The following is a 22,452-nucleotide window of genomic DNA, read 5'->3' on the forward strand; positions in this document are numbered from 1 at the left end:
GGTGTGTATTGGTGGGTCAATGATCTAATATTTTTTAGTATATAGTTGGATATACAATTGATTTAATTTATTTTATATAAGGTATTTTTAACTTCATATTTGATCAATTGGAAATAGGTTATCAAATCAATATGGGGCTTAGTGAATCCATATCTGTACATATAGGAAGTTAGGTATGTTTGATTCATAATGTGGTTTTTTAAAGTATTGCATTCATACAATTATACACTTGTATAACATATTCGTTTAATATAAAGATGAAGTAGGATAGCATCATTATACTATCAAATATATGTGTATTTATTTAAAAAGCACATATTTAATCTACTCATTTTTTTATATAAAGTATGTTAGTAATACTTTTTTAACAACATCAAGAAAAATGAAAAAAAAATATATATATATATATTTTTTTTTTTATATATTTTTTTATATATGAAATATTTAAAATCAAGCATTTTTAAGTATTGATGTATAACTAATGTATATAAGCTGGAATGTCACATTAACTTTGATTTATGGCACTAGTCTGTATACATACACGTGTATATACATAATAATTTTTTAAAAAATGGTTTTGCTGTTATAAATCTTGATAATACTCATGTTTACATCACTTCCTGTAATTTGGCATAAAACGGGAGTTGGGGAGATCTCCCGGTTTTTCTGAAGAAGTTCATGAGTAAATTAAAGAGTGAAAGAAAGTGCTTAAAACGTACATCTGGCTTTGTGGATTCCTTGAGTGTGGTTTACTGCTGTGGATGGTGTTTTTTTCAAAAGGCACAGTATTCTAAATTTATTCTGTACACTTTAGTACCACTACATGGGGTGGCGAAAGCCATATCACTAGGGCTAGGCTTACAAATGCCCCAGGGCAGATAGCCTAGTACTAAACTATGAAACTATGAAACCCACACAAAAAATAAAGAGCCTTTCCATTCTTATACAGACCAAGATATTTATAGCTTTTTCAGTTCTATATACAAGGAATCATTCAGAGACTAACTAAAGATGTCTTGGTTTTTTTTAGAGACATCCAACTCTACAATACTCAGAAGGTTCCTTAGCATAATGCTTTTCCATTTTGAGGATCATAAATAGTTTCTTAGACTACCACATGAGAAAACTAATACCATGCATGCCATCTACAACACATCTTGCCTACTTGAGGTACTGGGTGACATAGATTACACATAAGTGGCAATACCCTATTGTAGAACATATATTTGGCCTGCTCAAAGCCCAGTTCTTCTTTCTAGTCATATCTGGGTGCACCTCCGTATCACTGTGCCACAGCCAGTCGGATGATCCCAGCATGCTACATGCTCTATAATATGCTGGTGAGGCAACAAGTTGTGCAACAAAAAATTTTACACACACACACACACACACACACACACACACACACACACACACACACACACACACACACACACACACACAGCACTGATGGCTGCAGTACATGGCAGTGCAGGTGAAATAATGACTTCTATTCTACACTTATGAGCCCTGATCTACACACAATGACAGTGCATCATCACACAGAACAACCACGATAAGTATAATGTTATTATTTAGCTATACTTGCGCATGCTTAGTTGAGCCAGATTGCTTTACATGTCTCTACATTTACCACACAGATGGGAGGGTGGAGTGGGTCCCAGTAATCATATATTTGGTTGGGACAGGATAACACATGTTTCTCATCACACAGTGGGTAAAGCATCATAACTCAGGAGTAGAAATGACTCTCAAAATGATGAGTACACTGTGACAAAGACAATTTCTTCCTACGATGTGGAGGGACCTCCAAAATTTAACTGTGGCTTAATATGAAGATGGGAATCTTGAGGTAATAGGCAATCTGTGTCATAGACAATATTCCCCTGCAATGGTGTTGGTGGCAATAATGCCTTTGTGAACAGTAAATGGCAAGAGGTTATAGTAGTGATTTATTAACCAAGAATGTAGAATATGTTAAGTCTAAAAGGCCTAGTGTGGCTAAACCATATTTACTTAGAGAAGGCAATAATGCCCAGAAGAACAGCCTGGTGAGAGAAGCTGGGTTTAATAAATTAGGATATAGGATGAAGTACAACAGACATTCTAGGCAGGTTCAGTCCATAATTGAAAGAAATTGGACTGTTCTTAGTTCTGATGTTAATGTTAGGAAAATAGTAGGAAAAAGGCCTTATTTTGTATATAAGAAAGAGAAGAAACTCAAACAACTTCTTTGCTATAAAGATTTTGATAAAGATGAAGAGTTACATAGATTTAAAAAGGGGACAGTCCCCTGTTATAACTGTACATTTTGTAAGTTCATTAATATGGAAACAGGATTTATGCATCCTATAACACAAGTTAATTTTGTTTTTAAGGCATTTGGGACGTGCAGTAGTGAAAGTTTGGTTTACTTGGATAACTGTGAAAAATGTTTGTTTTTACATTGGAAAAACTAACTGTAAATTCAAGGAAAGAATTGCATCCCACTTATCTGATATAAGAAGGGGGGTTGAGACAAATGCACTTAGTAAGCATATTTTACATTGTGGAAATGAACATACATTTAAATTTAGGATACTGCAGAGAGTTTGCAAAAACAAGGGGGACATTGTGAATGCCACAGAGAGAGCAGAATACAAATGGTTAAACTTTTGTAGATCCGATGTCTATCCTGGGCTTAATAAAACTAACAGTATTAAACCCATTTTGAAATCAAGACAAACATATGTTAGAGTATTACAGTTGTCCTGTTGAGATTTTTAGGCAGTAATGAAATTTAAGTTGACTATTGTTTTTAATGAAGTTTTTTAGTGACTAGGCTTAGTCAATTATATTAATTATGTAAATTGTATAATTATGTAATGTGTTTATGAGATATGTTATGTGATTGGCTGGTGTTCTATATTTATTCTATGGTTTTAATGTATTGATTTATTCTTGAAAAAGAGTTTCAACTCAAAAGCTTGAAGTAATAACGGTACAGGCCAACACAGAAGGACTGTGGCTGACCAAGTTCGCAGATGACTGCAAACTGGGTGCCATAATCAACTCTCCAGCCGACACAAGCATCCTCCAAAAGGGCCTCATAGAAACAGACAACTGGTGCCAGAGCCATGGCCTCAAGCTAAACGCCAAAAAGTGTATAGTCATCCCCTTTGGCAAAAACAAAGTGCCCACAAATTACCACATAGGTGGTAATCCATTAAGTACAGAAGAAGTCATTAGGGACCCGGGGACCCAAGTTGATAGCAATCTCTCATTTGACAACCACATGGCCAAAGTGGTTAGAAAAACATTTTATATAGCCCACCTAATCATGAAGGGATTCACATCTAGATCAGGGGAGGTCATCGTACCTCTTTACTCATCCCTCATCAGGCCCATAATTGAGTACAATGCCCCTTTTGGGATGTACCTTACCAGACACCTGCAGCAACTGGAAAGACCCCAAAGGTACCTCACCAAGAGGATCAAAGGGCTCAAACAGATGCCATATGCTGCCCGGTTAAAGAAACTCCAGCTCTACTCAGTGGCATACCACCTGTTCAGAGGCGATCTGTGCCTGACGTATAAAGCCATGTCCAACCCAGAATTAATGGACATGCTGCACCTCAGAAAATCCAAATCCCATTGAGCTACGCACTCGAGAGACTTGAACCTCAGCACTGAAATAAATAGGACATGCTGGAGGGACAGATTCATAACCCAGAGGCTCCCTTCACTCTGGAATAAAATCCCAGTCCAGGTTAGGCAGAGTCCCACATTGACTCTCTTCAAGAGGAATCTTGATGAGTGGATGGGAGATCATAGGTTTACCCCAGCTATCACTTCTGTGTCACTGTTAGACAGAGACACAATATACTAACCTCAAAAAACGCATAGCAAAATTAATTTAAAATGGGTGGCGAAAGCCAAACACACTCTGGCTAGGCTTATAAATACCCTAGGGCAGATAGCCTAGTATGAACCTATGAACCTATGAACCTAATAACCCTTGTTTTACATGGATGGTCATGCTGTGCCTTTTTGTTACTGAACAGTAAATGTCACAGTGATAAGACTCTGCATGGAGGAAAAGATGAAAGTGGCATTTGTCACCATATACCTCAAGAGACTAAATCAAGGCTATGTCCCTGTAGGGTCGCCATCACTACATCAAACTGTCAGTTCAGCACATGGCATTTCATCGGAAATGTCATTCATTGAATTCCCCTCAGGTGGGAGGCTGCACCCTCCCCCCACTAATTATACATACCAACTCCAAGATCAGACTACAGTGGGGAAATGGCAGATTTCCCAATCCTCACTGTACCGCAACGAATGACATGTTCAATGTTAATACAATGAAAATGCCATTTGCCAAATTGATTTTTCACTGAACTGATAGGGACCTGTCCTTGTATTACCTGTCATCATGTATGCCATGCAGGGTGGACTGAGTTTCAGCAGATTATGTCTAGGAGACACTGCAGTACATCTGCTAACTAATCCTGGATGCTGCCCAAATGTCAGAGGTGAACTGTGATGCATGATGATGTTGTGCATTTCTAGTAAAATGAAAAATACTGAGTACCCCCACCTCAGATACAGTGCAATCATTCACTTCCATGGTCACAGGGAAGCATATTCAGTGGCCAGAGCAATTGGGAACACCTTCCAACATCATCAGTAGTGAGCTCTAAGACTGTACAGCATCTGGTTCATCTGTGGTCAAGGTCTCAACTTCAGATTATACTGTGGATGAATACCCTCTCAGGATGGAAACAGGCAATGACATGGTATTATTGAAATGTAATTCAGGTATTCATGGCTTGTCATCAGAAGCAGTTCCTGCACAGGTGCCAATATCAGCCTGCTATTCTGTCCCAGCCTCAACAGGTGTGATAATAACAACAGTCAGCCATGTGAAAACACAACAAAAGACACTCCAGAGTGAAAATAAGCAGCCGTGTTAAAAGCACATTACTGAAACATGAACACTAAACGTGTAAAAAGGATGTACCATACGATTCCAAGATATCCCTGCCACTTTCCTGAGATGGCTGGACATCAGATGTCCCTGTAACAAAACACAAGCTCTAATGCTTTAGACAATTGATAATCTCTATCTGGACTGCTGCTGTACAGAAATCTACTGAATGTATTAAAATCCTGGTGTAACTGACTATCATGGGTTGGGTTCATCCTCAGTGTCCAGTCCTGCTGTGGAATGCTGCTGTACAGAAATCTACTGAATGTGATAAAATCCGGGTGTAATGGAGACTCATGGGTTCAGTCCATCCTCAGTGTCCAGTCCTCCAACAATTATCCCAGGGCCATTATTTTCTTGCAGAGAAATCATAAAATCCCCTCCCTCTTTCTGCCTGCTTTTCCTGGATGTACTTCCTTGTGGATGAACTGTCAGCTTCTATGAATGTCCCTTTGTCTTGGAATAGTTTAGCATGTTTTAATACTCTTACAACACTGCTGTAATATTTGATTGTGGACCATCGCATATGCCTTGCCTTTGCACTACATCTAGTCCACAGCCCTCTCTCCATCAGGCTTTTACAGCAAGACATAAATTTTGGTATGGCCGAAACTGACCAGTCTCTGCCATCTACCACATCCTCCAGATATGCAGACACTTGTGAGCACATGATACAGAGCTGTAGACTGCATATGACTAGGACTAGTAGGTGACAACTACAAATAAAAGGGTACCACAAAAATACAAGGACAGCTAGGGAGGTCATGCCATACAACAGATATAGGGACAACTATGGGATTACATGAGTATATATTAATTGAATTACTGCTAAGCAATGACTTCACCTTCTGTTGCTGCTGTTTGATCCTGTCAACCAGGACAGTGCTGAAGAGGGATTTCCCGTCAGGATCAACTGTGTTCTGCTTTCTCTGTTGACTGTCTTCATTAATCAGGTTTCTGCAAAAGAAAAACTTTACCTCTTATTGTTGTTTTTTTCTGACAACCAGAAAACAGTGTATTACTAGATTTTGAATTATATTGCTTTGTAGTTTTTTTACTAATTGTGAATAATTTTCCTAGCCAAACCATGTGTATACTAATTCTTTATGTTTTAAAGAAAGTAACATTTATTGCAAAGACTTTAGCTACTATTTTCATAGGCATTAACTGTTGCTTCATTTTAGCCCTTAACTTACTGATATTGTGTTAAATAGCACGATAGCATATCATATTGAAATGATACTGGTTACAGTTCAGTTATAGTTAATATAGCTGCTTTCATGACATCTTTTGGAAATGCTGTTTTGTGAAGATGAACAGTAAAAACTATGGCTTCAGTTGTTATAATGCATTTCTTAAGGTTTTTTTTTTTTGTATTTATTAGTTAAACAAGCAAAGCCTCTGGACATAGTTTTCCCCAGGGTTACCTGGTAGCAGTGCTGAGTTAAGGGACTTAACACAGATTTATCCAAGTAGGCAAACAGAGGTGAAAAGACTCAAATCCTGCACTGTGGACTTACACGGAGCAGGTCATTAACATATCAGATCCTTAACCAGCTGTGCTATTTTCCATGTTTTTATGCAGAACTTCTGCTTATATTTTAACATTTCTCTTTCTGCATAAAATAACATGCAAAATGTGCCAAAGACAATAGTTTAATGCATCAAATTATGGGATTGAAAATAATGTTATTTATTGCACTGTCTGCCATCACAACTTAGCCTGCAGCTATTAAAATTATTTCTTAATTATTTCAAGTATACAGTTGTAGTATATTTATGTAAGTACTTCTGGCTAAGTCATTGTTCTAGTTATAATATTTTAGCATTCTTAGTTTAAGTGGTTCTAATTTAGTAACTTATAGCTACAGTATCTGCAGCTGCTATCAAACTTCCCCATGTATTTCTAGTTGTGCTTACATCTTCTATTCTTCTTGAGTTATGGTTCATCACTTTTATCTATATGTTGATGGGAGTTAAGTAAAATCATCACCACCAAGTGCTCAGTAATACTTTATTATACCTGCTCTAGTGGTACAGGATAAGTCATCTAAAAAGTGTACTTGTGCTATCAGTTCTTTCTTTTTCATACCCACACCAAATGAATATCTGATTAGTAATTGATTGAATCTGTATGCATTTCAGTAATCCAATAAAGCTATTAATAAAGTACTGTTGACTTACAAAATGTGAATGCAAAAAAAAAAAAAAAAAAAAGTAGAGAGAAATTAAAAAAGTATTTTACACTAACAGCTGGGCTTAAGACAGGACCAAGAATGAATATAACATGGAATACATATTATGGGTTATTACAGGATAGTTGTTGAAACAGATTAAATTGTTTGAATATTCAATTTTAAAACAGGTTAGAAACAGGTCTGGTTATCACTTTTCTCTGTATTTTGTATGCCTTTATTTTGGATGGTTTCTGCTTGTTGTAAGTTCTGTTACAATATAAACATATCCATTTGTGTTTTTGTTTTTCAGTTTTTTTATAAATTGCTTTTCTTATATTTGTTTGATAATGGCTGATGTCTTGGTTGCTCAGTTTTAACAGGTATCTCATGAAGTCTTATGGGTGAAAACACTTTTTGATTGTTTTAATGCACATACTGTTACAGTTGTTCATTTATTTGGTTGTTTTTACTCATGATGTTTCTTTACATAGCATCTCTTTTAAGGTTACTGTGGTAGGTGCTATTTCCCTGATTCATTAGCCTGTTGCCACACACAAGCTCACACTATCTATCTCTCTCTCACACACACACACACACACACTCACACACACACACACACACACACACACACACACACACACACACACACACACACACACACACACACACACACTCACTTTGGCCCACAGATATTTTTTGTCTTTTGTTTCTTTTTGGTTTATCTCTCTGGTTCTTAAACTCGTTTTACTAGGATCATTTTTCCTCCTTGATACTAAATGGCCTCTAGTGAAGTCAGTTTCATTACACCTTATCTGGTGGCAAACTAGGGCTTAATTACCAGCTCTGTACTCCAGTATGTCCTTATTTTAGTTTGTATTGTACTATTGATTTTTATGCAGCTTAGGTCCTAGTCCTGTGGTCATCTCTCTTAACATCTTAATGCAAGGAATCTGGACAAAGTCTAAAATAATGGGGGACAAAAGCCCAAAGATAGGGACCTATTATAAATATTGTTATCATACATTTATAAAGTTGCTAGAATAACAGGATTTGTTTAGCATGCATTTTCTGAAAGATATGAAGTCTGAAATTCAAAAGTATGCCATTATTTAGTGAATTCAGTCCATGATGATATGTCAAAAAGCCACACATTTCATGTGGAACAGACTGGTAATATGAGGCAAAAATCAGGATATACTGCAAAAATCTGGGCCCATGGGCCACCTGATTACTTTTCATTTTGAACTTTTTTTTTTTTTTAACTACTGCTTCGCCACTAGCCCTTCTTAATGTTTTTTTCCGACTGGTTGCTTTGGATCTTACTGTTGGAGTGTCACTGGTAAGGATTGGTTATTATTTGTATTCCTGCCTGGGCCCCGGTTTTAGACATGAGCATATGTTTACCCTTTAGTTATTTTATTGTCCATATTATTGTTCTATTTTATTTTTAATAGCTTCTTCATAAAGATTGGTTATGTTTATTTTTGCCACCTTGTTTACCTGACTTGTACTGTTGTCCCTCAGTGGGTAGGGTGTGTAGTAACTTACATTTGTCAGTAATGCACATAGTATCTTTGTATCGCCAACATAGAGAATGCATCTAAGTGGATCTGAGGTGAATGGCTGGTCTCTGTTGATGGTCCTTTTGTTATGACCTATCCCTGGGGGTCTGTAAGGTGGCTTTTCTTTATATCAGGTTTGCTTATACTAGCATGTTTTTCTGTCATGTGTTACTCTCTGTTTTGGCTCATTACTGTGCATGAGTTTGTCAATCATAATTTACGATACTTTGCTTTAATATAGAAAATATTTAGTTTTCCGTGGAGAAAGCTGTTATTGAAAAGTTGATCTGATGAAATCCAGTGGATGGATGAAAGCTCTTATCATAAATAATAGCTGAGTTATTCCGATGACTAAGTCTGCTTGAGTTTATTTCTACAGCAGTTTTATAGAAGAGGAATTAACATTTGAAGTTTTGGCCTATTTATTACATTTGCTTTTAATTATAAGTTTAAGAGTTTTTATTATGCATTTTTCTCAAATAATGAGTGAGTGAAGACAGTCTGCTGCTTTCACTCTGGGGAGAGATATTCACTTGCATTTCTGCTGTGATTTATAAACTGTGCAAATCAAAGATTAGATATGCCTCATCAAGACAAATAGTGCAAAAGACTGTTTTCAGCTTATGACAAATGAAACAGCATAAGTATTTGACAGCTTCATCTTGGTGAGGCATGTTGAAGCTCTAATTTACAATGTATGAAGTGTGGAGCATCAACAGAAAGGTGATTTTTCAAACTTTGCAAGACCAGAGTATAATGTGGGTGCTGCCCCTCTGCAAAAGGCAGTTTTTCAAGTAATTCCATGTATACATACTGCCACATACAGCAAGTAATCTAAACATATGCTTCAACCTGACAGATCTATTATGTGGCCTAATTGCAACTCTTAGAAGAAAGTTAAGTGGTATGCATAGCAAATCATTGCCAAGTGCACTAATTGTCATAGGTTGTGTGTGCCAGGTGTAGTTCCAGTCAGATATTAAAAATTATGTTTTTTTTTTTCAGATAGTCCCTCTGAGAAGCCCCAGCTAGTGCTGCTGGCTATTATTGTGAAACTAATATAGGTAATTTTTACCTACTGTTAGACCTGTTATACACCACCAAGTCCTCTAATTTCTGCACATTGATTGTACTTCTGCAGTCATGGAGCCCTGGCTTGCTCATACCTGTTCTCTATATAGCATGTTAGCACTAGCTGTATTAAGACAGTTTTGCACTTATTCATGTTTATTGACAGTTTAGCACTGATTCATGTTTATTGACAATCTCCTACTGCTAGGCCTCTCTGATTCAGATTGTGCAAGATATATTTACTTTCTTATGCTGGAGTCCATCTCTCCACTGGCCAACCCTCCATCAGCACCAATGTAACACCAAGCTAACTTATGCTAATAGGATTAAAAAAATTCTGCCTAAGCCTTGCAGGCACCAACCTAGAAAACATCAGCCACCTAGGAGTGTTCCTGGCTTTTTACCCACACTCCCACAGCTGTACATTTATATACCTCTGCTTAGAATCGACTTGACTTCAAAATCTTTCTTCTAAGGACTGCCACGCTTACAGACACTAGAAATGTCCACGGTTTTGGCAATTCTGTTGACTGAGACACTGACTCTGCTCTGACCAGACATGATAAACAGACTGAACTGCCCTCCGATACTAGGATAAAGGGTTTTACAAGAGTCTTCATGACCCTTAACTCCCCTAGATATGATTAAGACCTTGTAGCCCAAATGAGTGTGAATGATCTTAGGTGCTCTACACTATGGGAATTTCAGAAAGAAGTGACTGAGATCTGGATCTGTTTCACCGCTGATACTGAGTGGCATACTACCTTAACCAAGAATGATCCCTAAATTCAAAATCAAAATAATTGTATAGAATAGTTGGCTAGCCAGTGAGTGACAATCAAGGGAGATCCATTGTGGGTTCACCTAGAATATCATAGTCAACAAGGCGCCTTGATATTGTATGGGTGTACTCTACCTCTCAACTCATCTTATGACTTTTGTGTTCTCAGGAAAACTTTTGTTTCCCCACAGTGTAGTTTTAATCTCCCCTCACCTTCTGTTCATCTCCACCTCACCTTGGATGATGGCTCAGCAACCCCTTATCATCTGAACAGTTCATTGCATGGTACAAATGTGAGGTGCCCATATTCAAGGCTCCAGCACTACCCCATTTATCCCTTCCTAGGGAGGCCATCAGCCCATTAGCATTAAAAGTGAGGTGGTAGGGAGGAAACCAACTACAGGTTCTTGTGGAGTGGCCTAGCAATGGAACTGCTTCCTCCAGTGGTTCCCTTGAGCTCCACAATGTTGCCCATTATGTTGGAAAAATGTGTGTGTGTGTCTGTATACACACATGGTAGCCCCTGGGTTGTTATTTCTATTCTAGCACTTTGTATGGTAGCACATACTTATTTGACTCATGCTTCTAAGATGCATTACCCAGTACTGCCACTAGATGTCACCCAAGTGTTGAGACAGAGCCACCTCCCTCCCACCATGATGAACAAGCTGGTTCTGATTGCATTCTCCCAGCATCTGTGACCCATCCCCCTCTAGTGACAGTGACATGCTTCACCTCAGTCACAGCTAGGGCTTCATCCCTCTTTGTCACAGGGCCAATAATGATTTTTTTGGAAAAATATTCATGGACATAATCACTTGGCAAATTCTAAATTGAAATTCATCATAGTAAATCTTCTCAGTGCTAAAAACAACTACAATATGTGAGTATTTGAGGCCTTTCTTACCCTTGAAGTAATTTATGTCTGTGCAGTTACTAAAAAAAGTGATCCTGGCTATGTTATTACTTTCTCTGCACTGATGTACAATTTATTTATTTATTTATTATTTGACATTTGATTACTGGGAAAGTCTAACTGGGTAGGTGCCTAGTTTCAGTGGAGGACTGGGGAGAAAAGCTTCAGAGACAATTAGCATATTACAGAACAACAATGGCCATTTTGAAATACAAGAAAGAATATACAATAATGGATAGCTCATCAATTTTACATATATTAGATGAAACATACTTGCCCATTAATTATAGACATTAGATGCTACTAAGGAGACTATATACATAAGACAAGTGGTCTTTACAATTATATGATTCAGATCAGTATGATTCTGCTTGATAGTTAAATAAAATGTGTGTATTATAATGTATTTAGTATACATATCTTACAGTACAGGGTTGAGAGAGGAGAGAAATTACAGGAGAAAGTATGAGTTAGAAACTTATGTGTTTATTAGTAAAGAGTGAGGTATGGATAGGGAAGTAGCAAAAGGGAGAAAGAAACATTAGGGTACTATATAGTGATAATAGTAGTGTTAGTTATAGGTGAAAGAGGCGAGAATCTATCAGTTGTATAAAATATAATAGCAAGATGGCGGGTGAAGATGCTACAGTTACAAATTAATGAGCTATTTGATTAACCTGATGTAGAACATGAGCAGAGGCATGTATTTTTTAGATGGTTTTTAAGACGGTGTGTGAAGGATTTGTGGGGTGTATCTGTCCTTACAGATTTGGACATACTTATTTTAGATTCTCAGATAGTTATGCATTTATGTTCTTATGTGTTAGGCACACCATCATTTTACACCATATCTCACATGACACCAACATGGAACTTTCTAGTGAATCTGCTACCACATTATTGCCAGCTATAGGTTTTCCACTATTTCCCCATGGCAATATGCAGATCACCTAAGCCAGTTCAAAAAGTTCTATTAGAATGAATAGACCTGCAATGGGATAATTCAGCTACCCATCAGTAAACTAGGAAATTTATACAACTAGCAACTTCTTGATCTTTTTCTTCCCAATAAGTCTCCTTCTTTTACCACTCACAATTTCATTGCTTCCTCAGTTAAGTCTTGCCTCCTAGCAGTAGTACTCACCCAAAGAACAAACTCTGACTTAAAAAAAAAAAAAAAAAAAACTCTTGCATTCTGTAACTTCTTCAAAGCCAGCTACTTGTTACTTATAGATTTTTTTACAACCATAATGCTTGTTCAACTGGATGCCTCACTTCCAGATGCTGTAGCATTCTCCACAGAATTCTACTCCTTTATGAATAGATCTATTAAAAAGCAATGTTCATCTGCTATAAAAATAGTGAGAAATTCAAAGGTAAACCTGTAAGTTGAAATTCCCACATCAATAAACTTTACAGTAAAAAAGGAGGTGTTAGTTATCTATAAGGGATTATCACTTCCCCGATTATTTAAAATATCTGAAAACGGTAAGCAAAACCCTTAAATATACCTTTATGTAGTGCAAGGTCAGTTTTGAACTCAGAGTCAACACAAATGTTAATGATAACAGGAAGGCCTTTAATTGCATCAGGAAATGTAGAAGTAATGCAAAGCTTTGTAGAACAATTATTTGTAATTGAACATCCAACAGTCACCTGAAGCCATTCTTGCATACATATTTAGCTTGAACTTAATCCAACCCTCACACCTGAAAGTCTTCCTTATTGCACTCCATAATCACCCCTCCACCCCAACCAGTCCAGATAAGATTCTGTCAGCCCGCTATACAAAACAAAAAATACTAGTTCCATGGATCCTGTCAATATTCTTCCTCAACTCACATCTCTAAGTAGGTTATGTCCTGAAAATGTGAAGAATAGTACTAGTTATGTTATCACACAAGGGAGGTCCCATAACTGACCACTGTAGCTATAGACCTATTAGTCTTATCAGTGATATCTGCAAGGTTATGGAACACAGAATTTCTGAACTAATAAATAATGCCACAGGCAATTTTCCAAAACTCAACCTTATCCAATTTTACCATAAAAGACAATTTTTTGTCTACTAAACCTGGTCAATTTCTTTGAGAGGGCCATTGGAGTTCTAGTCAAGGTTCTATCCATCCATACTCCTTACCTTGGCCTGGCTAAGACCTTAGACACCATCTTCCATGAAGGTGTCATATAGAACTCTTCCAACTAAATAGTAATCCTTTTGTTGTCCACTGTTTAACAAACTGCCTCACTGTTAGAACCAGTTCAGTGAATGTGGTGAGTCTTCTTCGAGGGCTGCCACCTTTTCAAATGTCGAAAGTGGGACTTTTTTGTAGAAATTTTGTAGGCCAAATCATACCCATGACCAGTACAAAGGACAGAGTTTCACTTTTTGCCAAAATAAAAGCAATCTGGTAGCATTTGGGTTGCTTTTGCTAATTCATGTAAAAGTTAGCTATTTCAAATTCAGAATAACTATTTAATGTAATGATTAAAGAAAACTTAAGAAATATTTTTGTCCTAAAATGTCAGGACATTTGCCATTTTTTTGATTTGTTTTTTTCACAGGACACAACTGCCCAAAGAGGGACTGTCCCTCACAAAGTGGGACAGATGATAAACGTATCTTCTTCTAGTCAGGGAAATAGACTAGAAGTATTCCACAGAGCTCTGTCCCAAATCCCATCCTCTGTGCCAGCTCCTTATCTAAAGTTAACACTTATGTTATGGAATGTTGTGATGAGTCATTATCATTCATGCATCTTGGTGCTCTTAACTTCTCCTGTTGTACAATGTTTATAAGTACTTTCATGAGTTTTGCAATGACTAATGTGTACATGTCACGTAAGTCAATACACAGTCACCATGTATCATAAACAGTATATTCGCTTATATTAATGTTCATTTCAGGGTTTTTGCATCTACTAAGTTGCAGTATGCTTACAGTTTTCTGAGATCCACAATGGAAAGTTGCTGCACAGCTTGCATGTAGTGAACTGAGTCAAACTCAATGAATAGCACAATTACCAGAACTGCTAGAGTACAAACTCAATGAATAGTGCGATTACCAAAACTGCTAGAGTACAAACTCAGTGAATAGCACAGTTACAAAAACTGCTAGAGTACAAACTCAGTGAGTAGCACAATTACCAAAACTGCTAGAGTACAAACTCAATGAATAGCACAATTACCAGAACTGCTAAAGTACAAGATCAATGAATAGCACAATTACCAAAACTGCTAGAGTACAAACTCAGTGAGTAGCACAATTACCAGAACTGCTAGAGTACAAACTCAATGAATAGTATGATTACCAAAACTGCTAGAGTACAAACTCAATGAATAGCACAATTACCAAAACTGCTAGAGTACAAACTCAATGAATAGCACAATTACCAGAACTGCTAAAGTACAAACTCAATGAATAGCATAATTACCAAAACTGCTAAAGTACAAACTCAATGAATAGCATAATTACCAAAACTACTAGAGTAAAAACTCAGTGAATAGCACAGTTACCAAAACTGTTAAGGCTACAAACTCAATGAATAGAATAATTAGCAAAACTGGTAGAGTGCAAGCAGCAAAAAAAAAAAAAAAAAAAAAACAGCATTTTTTGCAGCGGGATTTGCTGTCCATAGATCCCTACTTGCATTATGTAACTGTTTGGTCCCACAGGAAGAGAAAATGCCCTGAAATAATGAAGAAAAATATGTTCACATCTAGGATCTTACAGCAGAGCCAACTAATGTTAAAATATTTACAGATTTGTAACTTCAGGTGGCTGGGACCAGGAAAAATGAATTCTATTTTGATTCAATGAGTTGTGAATAGTCCATACCTATGATCACCGAGTTGTTTGACAGCACACACATATAAACTGACAAATGCACACACACACACACACACACACACACACACACACACACACACACACACACACACACACACACACACACACGAATATGATGCATGGGTTTACTATCATATTTGCTATTGCTGCAACTTCAAATCCATGAATAATGAGACCAGATGATTATAAGTTGAGAATGTTGAGGACCACAGGAGACAACAGCTGGACTTGCCTCCTTTCTTGACCCATGTTAGCATCTGTTTCTGTGTCTGCTCAGGTTGGGAGATTTGATATTCGGCATTGTTCACTCCTGTGGTTCTCGACATTTTTGATTTATGATCTTCTGGTCTCATTTTTACAGAATTCAAAATTGTAGCAATCACAACAATTATAGTAAACTAATGCATACACATATGGGAGCATGCACACACGAGCACATGCATGCACACATGAATGTGCACACACATTTACATATAACACAGGCACCCATGCACATGCACTTACACACACGCACATTCACACCTTAAGGTTAAACAGGATTTATACATGCTTGCTGTAAAAGTATGCTTGATGTTCTGTTCCTGGTTATAGTACATCCTCAGCAAGTCGTTGCTGAATATTATTTTATGCTGCATGATACAAGCTATAATCATTAATCACACTTTGGCTGGTACATATTGAAGTGCCTCACCAGAGGCAAACATGCAGTGTAAACGTGCCTTTAAACTGGCAGACATATGCTCAATGATGTTATGTGCCTTCTTGTGTGCTACGTCATATACATCCTCCAGCTGGTTCATGACCTGAGTAGCCACAACTGCAGTAGCTATGATGCATCCTTCAAAAGAAAGCCATGTAGTATGATGCTTGTCTAAATATTTGCTTGGGAGAGCAACCACACCAGATGTGAAAGTCATGTCTGTTGCCCTGATTTAGGGCCCAAGCTTCTATTAAGTGGAAAAAGTGGTCACATCATACACACACACTTATTGAGCAGAATCCATGCTTGTTACAATGGTACCTATGCTTGGTACCCAAATTGGAAAGTGGGTGTAGTTTATGTTACCAGTACTGCAAGAAGTAGCTGTTAAGTTATGGAATGTCCTCATTATAGGTGTAATTTCACTGACTTTTGGAGCATGTGGATTTAATTCTACTGTGTGTGGCACCTTACATTCAAGTAGAATCCCACCAGTGGATACTTTTGATATGCTAGTTGTGTCATCGACAGGCTTCAGAAATGTGCTGGGGGCTAGGATTATGATGGCTGTTAACTTAATTTTCAACACTATTGGGCACCCATGCACTGGCACATTACATACAGTCACTAAAGCATCCATATGATGCCAGCCCAGTTGGTTATGCATTACTAGCTCTGTATATTCCAGTCACATACCATATCAGTGTTGTCTTATCTCTTGACATTTCTGTCTTGAGGCTGGCAGCTCCAATTGTGTTGCTATCTCAAATGTGCCTGCAATGGCAAAAAATGTCTAATTCATGGTAGTAGGCCTTCTCTTTTGAGTAGAAGTATCATCTAGTCATAAAGAACTTAAAAATTGACATATTTGTTAAAATGTTTCTGAACCACATGAAGCATGTTATGCATGCAACTAATTTGTACCATATACATATGCATATGAGTCATTCATTAAAATTTACTTTTGCAGATAGGAAACAATAGCTCATACCCTGTATTCTTTGAATGACATGACCATCAGTGACAGTTTTTAACTTAAAAATCAGCACTTATTGTGAAACATATATTCAATATATTCAAATCCTACCTTGTGTTTGTTCACTCACATATGCATCTAATTCTAAAATAAACCCATCTATATACGGCCAAACCTTGATCATGCTGCTCAGATTATTCTGTTCATTTAAAATTCTTTGTCTTTAACCTTATTTTGTGCAAAGTGTGTTTTCCACATTCCCTGTAAAACACTGTGAATGGAGGTAAAAGATACGTAATATTGCACTTACAACTATTATGTCTATGCATCAGTACCAGTTGTCCCCTTATAACACAGACATAAAAATATCAGTTATATTGAACTGACATAAATATGTGACATTCTGCTTCATATGTGCCAGTAACGTGATGTAGTATTTATTCATAGGTTCATAGGTGTGTACTAGGTTAATGGCCCTGGGGCCTTTACAAGCTTAGCCCATAGAAGTGCCCAGACATTGTGCCGCCTGTCATTAGTTCCCAGTGCCACTATCAATTAGAGCCACTGGTGTGATCTCTGGGGTGAGCATTCTATTTCCCATCCACTCATCAAGATTTCAGTTGAAGAGGGCCAGTGAGATGCTCTGCTTGACATGTATGGGAAGTCTATTCCAGAGCATGGGCAGTCTCTGGGTTATGAACCTGTCCCTCCAGCATGTTATGTTATTATGGTAATGAGGTCGAGGTCTCTGGAGCATGTTGTACAGAGGGATTGAGATGTCTTTAGATGTAGCATTTCTAACAGAGCTGGGTCAGACATGGCTTTGTAAGTCAAGCAGAGATTGCCTCTTAGTAGACGATATGAGACACAGAATAGCTGGAGTTTTTTGAGTCTGTCCATGTAGGACATGTGTTTAAGGCATAGAACCCTCTTTGTGGGGTACTTTTGTGGCCTCTCCAGCTGTTGCAGATGTCTAGTGAGGTACATGCTAAATGGGGCATTATAGTCTATGATTGGTCTAATGAGGGAAGAGTAGAGAGAAATGATGACCGCTTTCTTCCTGGATGCAAAACCCTTGGTAATGAGATGTGCCACATAAAAGGACTTTCTAATCACAGTGGCAATGTGGTAGTCAAAGGAAAGGTTGCTGTCAACCTTTGTCCCCAGATCTCTTATAACACCTTCAGTGTTCAGTGGGCTACCATTGATGTGGTAATTAGTGGGAACTGAGTTTTTCCCAAAGGGGATGACGCCACATTTTTTTGGCATTAAGCTTAAGGCCATGGTTTCAACACCAGTCATTGGCCTCATTGAGGCCTTTCTGTAGGATGTCTGCATCACTTGAGGAGTTAATAATGGCTCTCAGCTTGCAGTTGTCTGTGAATATGGTCAGCCAGAGTCCCTCTGTGTTGGCCTGGACTTCTGAGTAGATGCCAAACAGGAGAGAACCCAGAACTGATCCCTGTGGGACTCTGACTTGGAGTCCGCTACTTTCACACTGCGTGTTCTATCTGTGAGCCAATTAGGTTCATAGGTTCATAGGTGGGTACTAGGCTTTCTACCCAAAGGCAATTATAAGCCTAGCCAGAATGTGTTGGCTTTCGCCACCCCCTTAGATTAGATCCCTGTGCCTCTGTCCAGCAGAGCCACTGAAGTGATCCCCGAGGTAAACTTTCTGTTTCCCATCCACTCATCAAGGTTTCTTTTGAAGAGTGTTATAGAGGAGCTCTGCCTAATGTAGATTGGGATCTTGTTCCAAAGCATGGGAAGTCTCTGGGACAGGAATCTATCCCTCCAGCGCATCCTATTTATTGTTGTGGTGAGGATTAGATCCCTAGAGTGTGTGGCTCGAGGGGATAAGGTTTTCTTTAGGTGGAGCATGTCCATCAATTCTGGGTTGGAATTTGCAACCCACCTAACGATATAGAGGTTGATGCCTAGTTTGGTGAGTTTATCAATAATTCCTGAGTGAGGAATGGTATCAAAGGCCTTGGCCAGATCCTGGTAGGCTGTATGAACTGCTTTACCTTCATCCACTGCTCTGGTGACTGACTCAAAGAAGTTAAACTTGGTATAAATTCTGTCATTTGTAATTTCATTGCTTTTTACATTTGACGAAGAGGAAAACGAAAACGTATTAGCAAGACTTAGAACATTCGTGTATTTGGATGTATTTGTGCAGGAATTGCTTAATAAACATTATTCTTTGTCAGTTCTCTCCCTTTATTGGATTTCCACAGTGATTTTTTGTGGTTTCTGACTCAAAGAAGTCAACCATGTTGAGCAGACATGATCTACCTTTCACAAAATCAAATTGTGTGGGATCTAGAGTCTGGAGATTACCTATATCCTTGTTAATTAGGTCCATGGTGATGTGCTCCATAGCCTTATATAACAGGTTCATCAGGCTAATGGGGCAATCATTTCCAGGGTCTGTAGTCACTCCTCCTTTATGAAGAGGGATGACTGTAGCAGTGTGCCATTCAGTAGGGACAAAGCCTGAGGTGAGGCTATGAGTGAACAGAGCAGACAGATGTGTTGCCAGTTCACTTTGTAATTCATGTAGAACACAGCCAGGGGATATTGTCTGGTCCCATGGAAGCTGTATTCGTGGCATTAGACAATGCAGCTTTAACCTGTGCTGCAGTAATGCAGGGTGCCTGGCATTCTTCCAGTATTGAGATTGGTCCTTTGTTCGGGGAGAGAGGGGTAAAGTTGGCACTGAATCTGTCGGCTAGTATGTTGGAAATATCTGTTGGCATAGTATAGGAGGTACCACAGTGCAGTAACTCAGAAAAAATCTGGGTATTGCCATGGAGATTCTTGATATATCTAAAGAAGGCTTTGTGTTTGTTTTTAGTGTCTGCCACAATTCTGCCTTCCAAGCTGGCTTTGAAGGTTTTGATGAGGGATCTCAACTTTTTGTTGAGGCTAATCAAGGAATTTTTTCCAGTCTTGTGACTTCACCTTTTTCTGCAACAGTTTCTTCCTTCTGTTGTAGAGTTTATTAATGGCAGGGGACCACCAGACTGGCTTCCTTTTTTTTTGGAGGAGAGCGCCTTGGTTCTGTTGGGTATGGCTAGTTCCATGCATTTATGTATGTGTTCGTACAGTGCATTGGTGTATGATTCAGCAGTCATGTATCTATTTTCCATTGGCATGGGTGCAGTGATGTTAGCCACCTCTGTTTTTAGGAGTCTAAAGTCAGCTATAGAGAAGTTTTTCATGGTGGATACCTTTGCGAGGGGTGTGGGTGAGATGTGGATTTCCATGGTTATTAGTTTGTGGTCGAATCTAACCAGGGAGGAATTGACTATTGTTGTAGAGCAATGGTTGCCCATGTTAGTAATAACCAGGTCAAGGATGTTGCTTCCTCTAGTGGGGGTAAGAATGAGCCCTGGGCATTGGAATTGATGAATTCCAGGAAGCATTAGGCCAGTACATTGGTGTTTGAGTAGTTTTCCCAGATGATGGAGAGGTAGTTGAAGTATCCTAGTATGAAAGTGTTGGGTTGGACCGTGATAGATTTCAGGGTGCTTAAGAATGTGGAGTGAGAGTCAGGGGACATGGTTGGGGACCTATAGCAGGCTATGACCTGGATCACAGTCTGACTCAATGTTAGTTGCACCTGAAGTATCTGAGATGCATTATGCTTGGCTTCTAGTCAGGAGGTGTGCATATTCTCTATGAATATGGAGACACCACTGCCTTTGGAGCTTCAGTCCATGTTTCAGGGCTGAAAGGTGTGGAATGAGTTATAGCCTGGTAGCACAGGGGTGCTTGCTGCTGCTTTAAATCAGGTCTCTGTTACAGCACAAATTTCAATGTTCTCCATTTTGAGGAGTGCTTCAAGCAAGTGCATTTTGAGATTTAGACTGCTAGCATTGAGCAGCATGAGCCTCAGATTGCACTTATAGCTGTTATGGTGGTAATTTGGTGTTTGGAACTCCAACTAAAAAAAGCACTATAGGGATGGCAAGAGCCTTAGCCAGCACCTAAAAACCCAGGGGTGACAGATGCAGGCCATCTCTGGCAAAGAATTGAGGTCTGTCAATCATGTCATCCCAAGCAGACAGATACTGGATTCCCTTAGAATGATACCAGAAACTTAGCCAATTGTCGAAGTCAATCATTTTTTGTTTGCACTGCGATATCATTCTGAGAGATGGTAGCATACTGCTCAGGGCTAGTGTCATACCTGCCTGGGCCTCATAATCCAAGAGCTATACCATGTCTCTTTTCCTGTAGTCCATGGAGGTTCATCTCAGGTCATTCACACCCACATGGACAATGACAGAGTCATACTTGTACTTGTTGTGTAATGACCTGAGTGCATGTGTTATGTGTTGGATTCTGGCACCTGTTAGACAGCTGACTGTTACCTTCTCCTTATTCAACCTAGTGAGTGGGACATCTGTGTGCCTCACTATTGAGTCACCTATGATTAGTGTATTGGGCAAGGTGTTTAGCTATAGGGGCTTAGGTTGAGGGGCACACTGTGGAGGTGAGCTATGTGTCCTGTAGTTTGTGCTGTGTTGTGTTGGTCGAGTGCATTTCTGTCTAGGAGGTCTCTGCTGTTTCAGTAAATTTCTATTGAGTGGCTCCGCGAAGGTGGATGTGTGATTTTGTGTTTTTACATGAGAGCTGTGATAGAGGGTGTTCTGGAGGGCTATGTGTTCCATGTGGTGTGGTGCAGGTGTTGACATTCTCCTCTTGACAGACTAGTCCAGTCTTGGCTGGAGAGTGCATAGCTTACAAGTTGGTGATACAAGTGCATCTCTCACAAGTCTGAGTGTTGGGAGGTAAGAGGAGAGGTTTGTTTGTGTACATGGTGCAGTTGCTACACTGCCTCAGAATGCCCAAGAGCACCAGGTTATTAGGAGAAAGCACAGGGAACTGCCCTTCAATCATGCCAGGAGGAGTGATCATAACTACTAAGTACTAGAGCTATTTCCGTGAAGAACAACTAGTGTTAATGGTTCTTACGTATGCTATAATAATTGCTATAAAAACCTGTTGAAGTGCAAAGTGATTAGGGTATTTGAAGTGAAAGAGAGAAAGAACTAGTAAGATCTAAGGGAAAACTGAAGAGCAGAGGTTCTGTCACCAGTAATTGTTTTCCTCAGCTCTGCACTGCTGAGCGGAGCTTAAACAAGTGCAAACCCGTGCAAACATGGGCTTAGAAACCAGAAAGTTGAAAGGGATGGCAAAACTGCCCAAACATTTAATAAACTACACTTTCTGGGCCGGAAATCACTCCTTTTGTGGTAGATAGGCTACATAGTGCTTACTACTCCCACTGTTAAGCTAGAAGGCTTCCCTCCAACACAGAAAGGCTTGAGGGTCTCAGAAGCTTACAAACAGTCCTGGATACAACAAATCTGTATCAGAACTAGACTAGTTACAGGAGTTACAGGAAAAGTGGGGAAATAAGCACAAATGCTGGC

Source organism: Protopterus annectens, chromosome 2.part0, assembly GCF_019279795.1.
Source record: "Protopterus annectens isolate FY-2018-M chromosome 2.part0, PAN1.0, whole genome shotgun sequence".
Classification (NCBI taxonomy): domain Eukaryota; kingdom Metazoa; phylum Chordata; order Ceratodontiformes; family Protopteridae; genus Protopterus; species Protopterus annectens.